The following is a 6,001-nucleotide window of genomic DNA, read 5'->3' on the forward strand; positions in this document are numbered from 1 at the left end:
GGGACAGGTTACCACTCCCATAGGTCCATGATTAACATGAGCCTGGATTCTCTCAGTGCGCACCTTTCCATGGGCGTTTCCTCACCAATGCTTGTCACACACAAGGACCAAGCACACACCGAGCTCCTGGTGGTGGACTAAACAAGAGATTCATATGTTTCAAACCAGGCTCTTTGCTGGACTCTCCTATGGACGATGAAGCTTATTCTCCCACCGAGGGAACCGACTTGGAAAGTCACCACACCGGTGAGATGGGCCTCCATTCTCTTTTCTGATCCATGGGAAGTGTAGAACTAATCTTCGGCGCTCTGCTGTTCTGTGGCTCTCTCTCCTCCTGAGGCAGTCTGTTTGAGAAGCGTCAGCAGAGGGTAAAACTTGTCCAGGCCCTGTATTTGCCAGGGTCAGCCCAGCGTCCGCGGTCTCCCCGACAGGACAGTGAAACCCGCCCCGGTGCTCTTTGAGATGAGCCTTAGTCACACTAACCTTTGCCGCCTCAGCCCGCATGCCTTGCCCACCAGCTGGGGCCCTCCTCTCCCAGAATTGGCTGCCACCCCACTTGGGGGCCCAGCTGCATTAGCCATTCTTTTACAAGTTAGGCTTGAAGACAGATTTTTCTAATGCTCTCTGATGACTTCCTGTCACCAGAAGGTGTTCCTTAGTCATTTCATTGCCTTGTGTTCCAAGCAGCCGGGTTTTTCCTGTACCTGACACATTGAGTCAAAGTGCGTTTCACCACTAACTTAAATAGGCTTAAAGGCAACTCCTGCTAGTCTCTCCAATTGTGGAGCCAGGGTTTATGGAGTGCAATTGTTTAACTCTTTAAACACCTTTGCCACTTACTCTCTGCTTATTCTTCTTACGCTTCTGATAAAGAGAGGGCTTCAAGGTCTAAGGTGGATTCAAATCTATGTACTCGCAGTTCCTCTGGGGCTTTAGAAAAATTAATTCCCTTTTTAGAGTCTTGGTTTCCTCAGCTGCTCTCCCATTCACCTCCTAGGGCTGTCATGAGCCCTTGTGTTACCCCCAGAGTAGGCTCTCAGTGTGCTGACTTCCTGGGGTGTCCTAGCTTTCTCTCTTATGGACCCTCTTATTAAAATAGAAATAAAAATTCCCCGGGGGAGTCCTGCTGGTTTTTGTGAATTAGTTGGCAACTACTGTTTATAGGGAGCCGCTTATGGGCCTTCCAGGTACTTTCCCCTTTTCTCATGCATCAGGCATCATTGTCTCCTGTTTACAGAGGAGGCTGAGATTCCTGTCGGTTAAATAACTGTGAGATTTTGAGTGTTAGCAGAGCTGAGATTCAAACTCAGACTTTTGAAATTCAGAGCTTTAGATCTGTTTTCCCATTAGAGTAGATCTGTTGTTCTTGCCTACTAAGATTCAAGTTACTGTAAGTGCATCCTCCCATATGATAGATAGCCAGATGTGAGATACTTTCTATGAGAATTCTGTGGTCTTTTTTTTTTTTTTTAAAGATTTTATTTATTTATTTTTTGAGAGAGGGGAAGAGAGGGAGAAAAAGAGAGAGAGAAACATCAATGTGCAAGAGATACATCGATTGGTTACCTCTTGCAGACCCATAACTTGGGACCTGACCCACAACCCAGGCATGTGCTCTGATTGGGAATCGAAGCTTCAACCTTTCGGTTTACCAGGCAGCACTTAATCCACTGAGCCACACCAGCCAGGGCAAAAAATTCTGTGGTCTTTAAACAATTTTCATACCACCAGGATTAGGCACTTGACTACTCTTTGAGATGGGTGACAACTGCTTCCTTATATCTGCTTTCTTTTGAAAGTTTTGATAATTAAAATTCAAGCTATGTTGGTCTAGAATTCTTTTTTAGCATGCCTAACATTTTAAGGGTCATTTAAACAAGACTGGATAAGACTTTAAACACCACCATCATGTGGGGTCTTTAGTTCCCATATCTTTCTCTTGTTGCTGAGTGTTGAAGTGTGGTACATCCCTGGGACAGTCCTACCCCGTCGCAGAGAGGATGCCTGTCTCCCGGGGAAGAACTGACATGGGCTTTTGGTAGGATCTGCTTTGCTCTGCATGCTCTGTAGCCTGTCCCTGAATTCAGAGCTCTCTCTCTCTCTCTCTCTCTCTCTCTCTCTCAGGTATGCCCAGGGGCCAGAAGCTTCTTAATTTCTCATCCTCTTTCTTTTTTTCTCCCCCATGTCTTTGAAGATAATAATCTTGTACAGCTGATTTCCCTCCAAAAGGCTGATGGTTCCTGGGATCTGAATGAAGGTCTGGCCACGATCCTAGGTGTGAGTTTGAAGGATATACTGGCTGCACTTCCTGTCAAGGTAAGATTCAGAGATGAAAAAGGAGTCTGTATATTTTGGAGTGGTTGGAGTCCATAAAGAGAATTGGGGTGAATCATGACTCACCTGAGGAAGGCAAGTATAGGAGGCCATAGAGTAAATAAGTTCCCAATAAGAGGAGGCTGAAGGTTTTTTCTGGGTAGGTTAGAGCAGAAAGAACAAGGAACTAATTGTCTATCTAGTAAGAGTTGATGGTCCCTGCCAAGCATCTTAGTTATAACAGCTGTTCATTGAGGAAGTACTCCGTGCCGAACATCATGCTAAGCACTGAACATTCGTGACCTTACTTATTCATCACAACAATTAAGGAAAATAAATCCTATTCATATTACTGTTTGTAGATGAAGAAACCGAGGCCCAGAGAAGTATAATAATGTGTCTGAGTTACCTTACCAGTTAGTGGGAGAGTTGGGTTCAACTCTAGGACTGTCTTTCTTCAGAACCTGCCATTATTGCTCCTCTTCTTACTAAAGGAAGTGTTTTAGAGATTAGCAAAATTTTACTGAAGTTTGGGAAGGTGAAGTATTAATAGGGATGACCTAATTATTTCAAACGTGTTCAAGTCTGATGAGAACAAATTATGTTCCAAAATTTCAAGGTAACTCACTAAATCTCCTGACTGAGACATTGTTGAATATGACAAAAACCAAAAGCATGAAAAGGACAAGTGTCATTTTTAATTTACAAAATGTGGAAGTTAATTAAAAAACTTTAAATATCCTGTAGCTACAACATCCAGTACAGCATCTACTCACTAGTCAGATGTGGCTATTAAGCAATTAATATGGTTAATGGAAATGAGGAACTAAAATTTTAATTGAATTGAGGTGTGCCATAGTTGTGAAATATATTCTCATTTTAAATACTTAATATAAAAAGAATGTAAAATATTTCATCAATAATTATTTTTATATTGATTATAGGTTAAATGATATTTTAAATCCTGCCTGGGTAGCTCAGTGGGTTATTGTCATCCCTATATACCAAGGTTGCAGGTTAAGCCACATACAAGAATCTAACAATGAATGCATAAGTACCTGGATTAACAAATCGATGTCTGTCATTCTGTCTCTCTGTCTGTCTCCATCCTTCCCTCCCTTCCTCCTTCTCTAAAAAAATTCAGTGAAAATACTTTAAATATATTAAGTTAAATAAAATATATTATTAATAAAATAATTATACCTTTTTATCTTTATATTTTCACATGTGGCTTTTAGAATACTTAAAATTATATGTGCATCTAGCACAATATTTCTATTGAAAAATACTCTTATTTGTTCATTTTGATTTAATCTTTATTGTATTTTTTCCATTACCACTTAGCCCCCTTATATTGTCCGTGTCCCTGAGTCCTTTTTGCTCAATCCTTCCACCCCTAATCTTCCTCTGACCCCTAGCTGTCAGCCTGCTCTGCATCTATGAGTCTGTCTCCATTTTCTTGTTAGTTCAGTTTGTTCATTAGATTCTACATATACGTGAACTCATATGGTATTTGGCTTTCTCTGACCAGCTTATTTCAGTTAGCATAATGTTCTCCAGGTATATCTATATGGTTGCAGAAAGTAAAATTGTCTCCTTCTTCACAGCTGAGTAGTATTCCATGATATAAATGTCCCACAGTTGTTTTATTCATTCATCTACTGATGGACACGTGGGCTGCTTCCCTATCTTGGTGATTGTAAATGATGCTGCAATGAACATAGGGGTGCTTATGTTCTTTTGAATTAGTGTTTTGGGGTCCTTTGGTTGTATTGCCAGAGGTGGGATCACTGGGTTGAAAGACAAATCCATTTTTAATTTTTTGAGGAAATGCCATACTGTTTTCCACAGTGGCTACACCAGTCTGCGTTCCCACTAACAGTGCAAAGGGGTTCCCCGTTCTCTACGTTCTTGCCAACACTTTCTGTTTTTTGACTTATTGATGATAGACATTTTGACAGGTGTGGGATGATTTTTTTTTAACTGTGGTTTTACTGTACATTTCTCTGATGAGGAGTGATGTTGACCATCTTTTCATATGTCTGTTGGCCACCTGTATGTCCTCTTTGGCAAAGTGTCTATTCAGGTCCTTTGTCCATTTTTTATTTTATTTTTTTGGTGTTGAAATCATAGTGTGTGTTTCTAGACTCAGAGAACAAGCACAGGGATTCTTACTGCCCTGACGGAAGTCCTCCTAAGAGCGAACGAAAGGGACTGAGGGTTTTGATGTGAAACAAGACTATCAGAGGATGTCGTAGCTGTTTCCAGATTTCAAAGGTCATGATAAAAGAGGATCTGGTGTCTCTAAAAACTGGAATTGGGGGTCGTGGGTGAAAACTCATGGGAACCTGTTTTTGGTTCTATGCATGAGACTTTCTATTGGGCTCTACGAGCCATGTGACGTAAACTGGAATATTGGGTCTTCAGTCCCAGCTCCATCGTGGGCTAGAAGGCTAACTTTGGGCACATCATTTCACTTCTGTATGAATTCGTTTTCTCTCTTAAAAAAAAAGAAAATGTGGTTATTGATGAGTCTTCATTTCTTTGTTTTTGTTTTGGTGAGGATTCAAAAAAACCATGAAAATGCTTTAGAAAATATAAAGCAACAGTGCATGTGTTTCTTTTTGTTTTTTAAATCTTCACCTGCAGATATATTTATCGATTTTAGAGAGAGAGGACACTGTGGGGTGGCGCAGGGGAAGAGAGAGAGAAGGAATAGGGGAGAGAAAGAGGGAAACATCGATCGGTTGCCTCCCATCCATGTCCTGACGGAGCATCAAACCCGCAGCCTTCGGTGTAGGGCCTGACACTCCAACCAGTTGAGCCACCGGGTCGGGGCTGCTGTGCCTCCTTTATCACAGCTGGCTAATTCTTGTTAGGGGCATTTAGGGGTTTCAAGCACTGCCCTGGTGGTTACACTGGCTTTAAAATGTAAGACCTTTCTATCCTAAGACTCAATGGACTCTTGCCCTGAGGTTTAGGGCCTGGCATTGTGCCTTGCGAGTCGTCAATGAGTTAGGGAGGGCAGGTAATCTCATTTAGTAGCAGTCTGGGGGCATGGTGAGTGAGGAGGGAGCGGAGGCTTCATGGGAGTCTGTGTGTTGCAGAGTGTGGATTCCTCAGTCTGGGCCACAGTCCTGGCAGTGCTCTGGCTGCATGACAACTATAAGGACCAGAAATGTGAGTGGGAGCTTCTGGAAAGGAAAGCTGTGGCCTGGATTCACGTCCATGCAGGTAGGAGCGCAACCCTCAGACCCCATCTTCCCTCCTTAGGGAGCTGGGCGTCTTCCCAGACATGGAGCCTCCAGGCCTGGGAGAGGGTGGTCAGGAGAGAAACGCTGTTGTCCTCTCCCCAACCATCCTGGCCCAGGCCTGATCTGGTCTCCCAGCTAGCGCTCTCCTCGGCAGGATGAGGGTGCGTGTGAAATTGGGGGCGGTGGGGAGGTATGTGAAGTGGGAAGGGGATGCAGGTGGGCAGTGTGAACAGTGGGAAGGACGTGGAGTGGCGCTGACCCTCTTCACTGGGTCAGTACTCCTGAGAGTTCATCATCTCACTGCTGCTGGCTACTTCTGGGCCAGAGAGGAGTGAAGGGAATTGGGCAACCTGAAGCCAGGGCTACTGCAACGAGAGAAAAGCAGGACTCGGGAGATGAGCAGGGAGGTTTAGGGGAGACTGGCAGGAAGGCGT

The 6,001-nt window shown here is 43.5% G+C and overlaps 1 long non-coding RNA gene across 1 annotated transcript; it reads left to right on the top strand.

Annotated features, from left to right (window-relative positions):
• The first annotated feature begins 140 nt into the window (after window positions 1-140).
• LOC149997322 (uncharacterized) lies at window positions 141-5,562 on the top strand. Its single transcript, XR_016514123.1, has 3 exons — window positions 141-246; window positions 2,195-2,316; window positions 5,421-5,562. It is a non-coding gene; the product is annotated as an uncharacterized LOC149997322 (long non-coding RNA).
• The last annotated feature ends 439 nt before the right edge of the window (window positions 5,563-6,001 follow it).

The sequence above is a fragment of the Furipterus horrens genome, unplaced genomic scaffold (assembly GCF_987537825.1).
Source record: "Furipterus horrens unplaced genomic scaffold, mFurHor1.1.pri manual_scaffold_11, whole genome shotgun sequence".
Taxonomy (NCBI): domain Eukaryota; kingdom Metazoa; phylum Chordata; class Mammalia; order Chiroptera; family Furipteridae; genus Furipterus; species Furipterus horrens.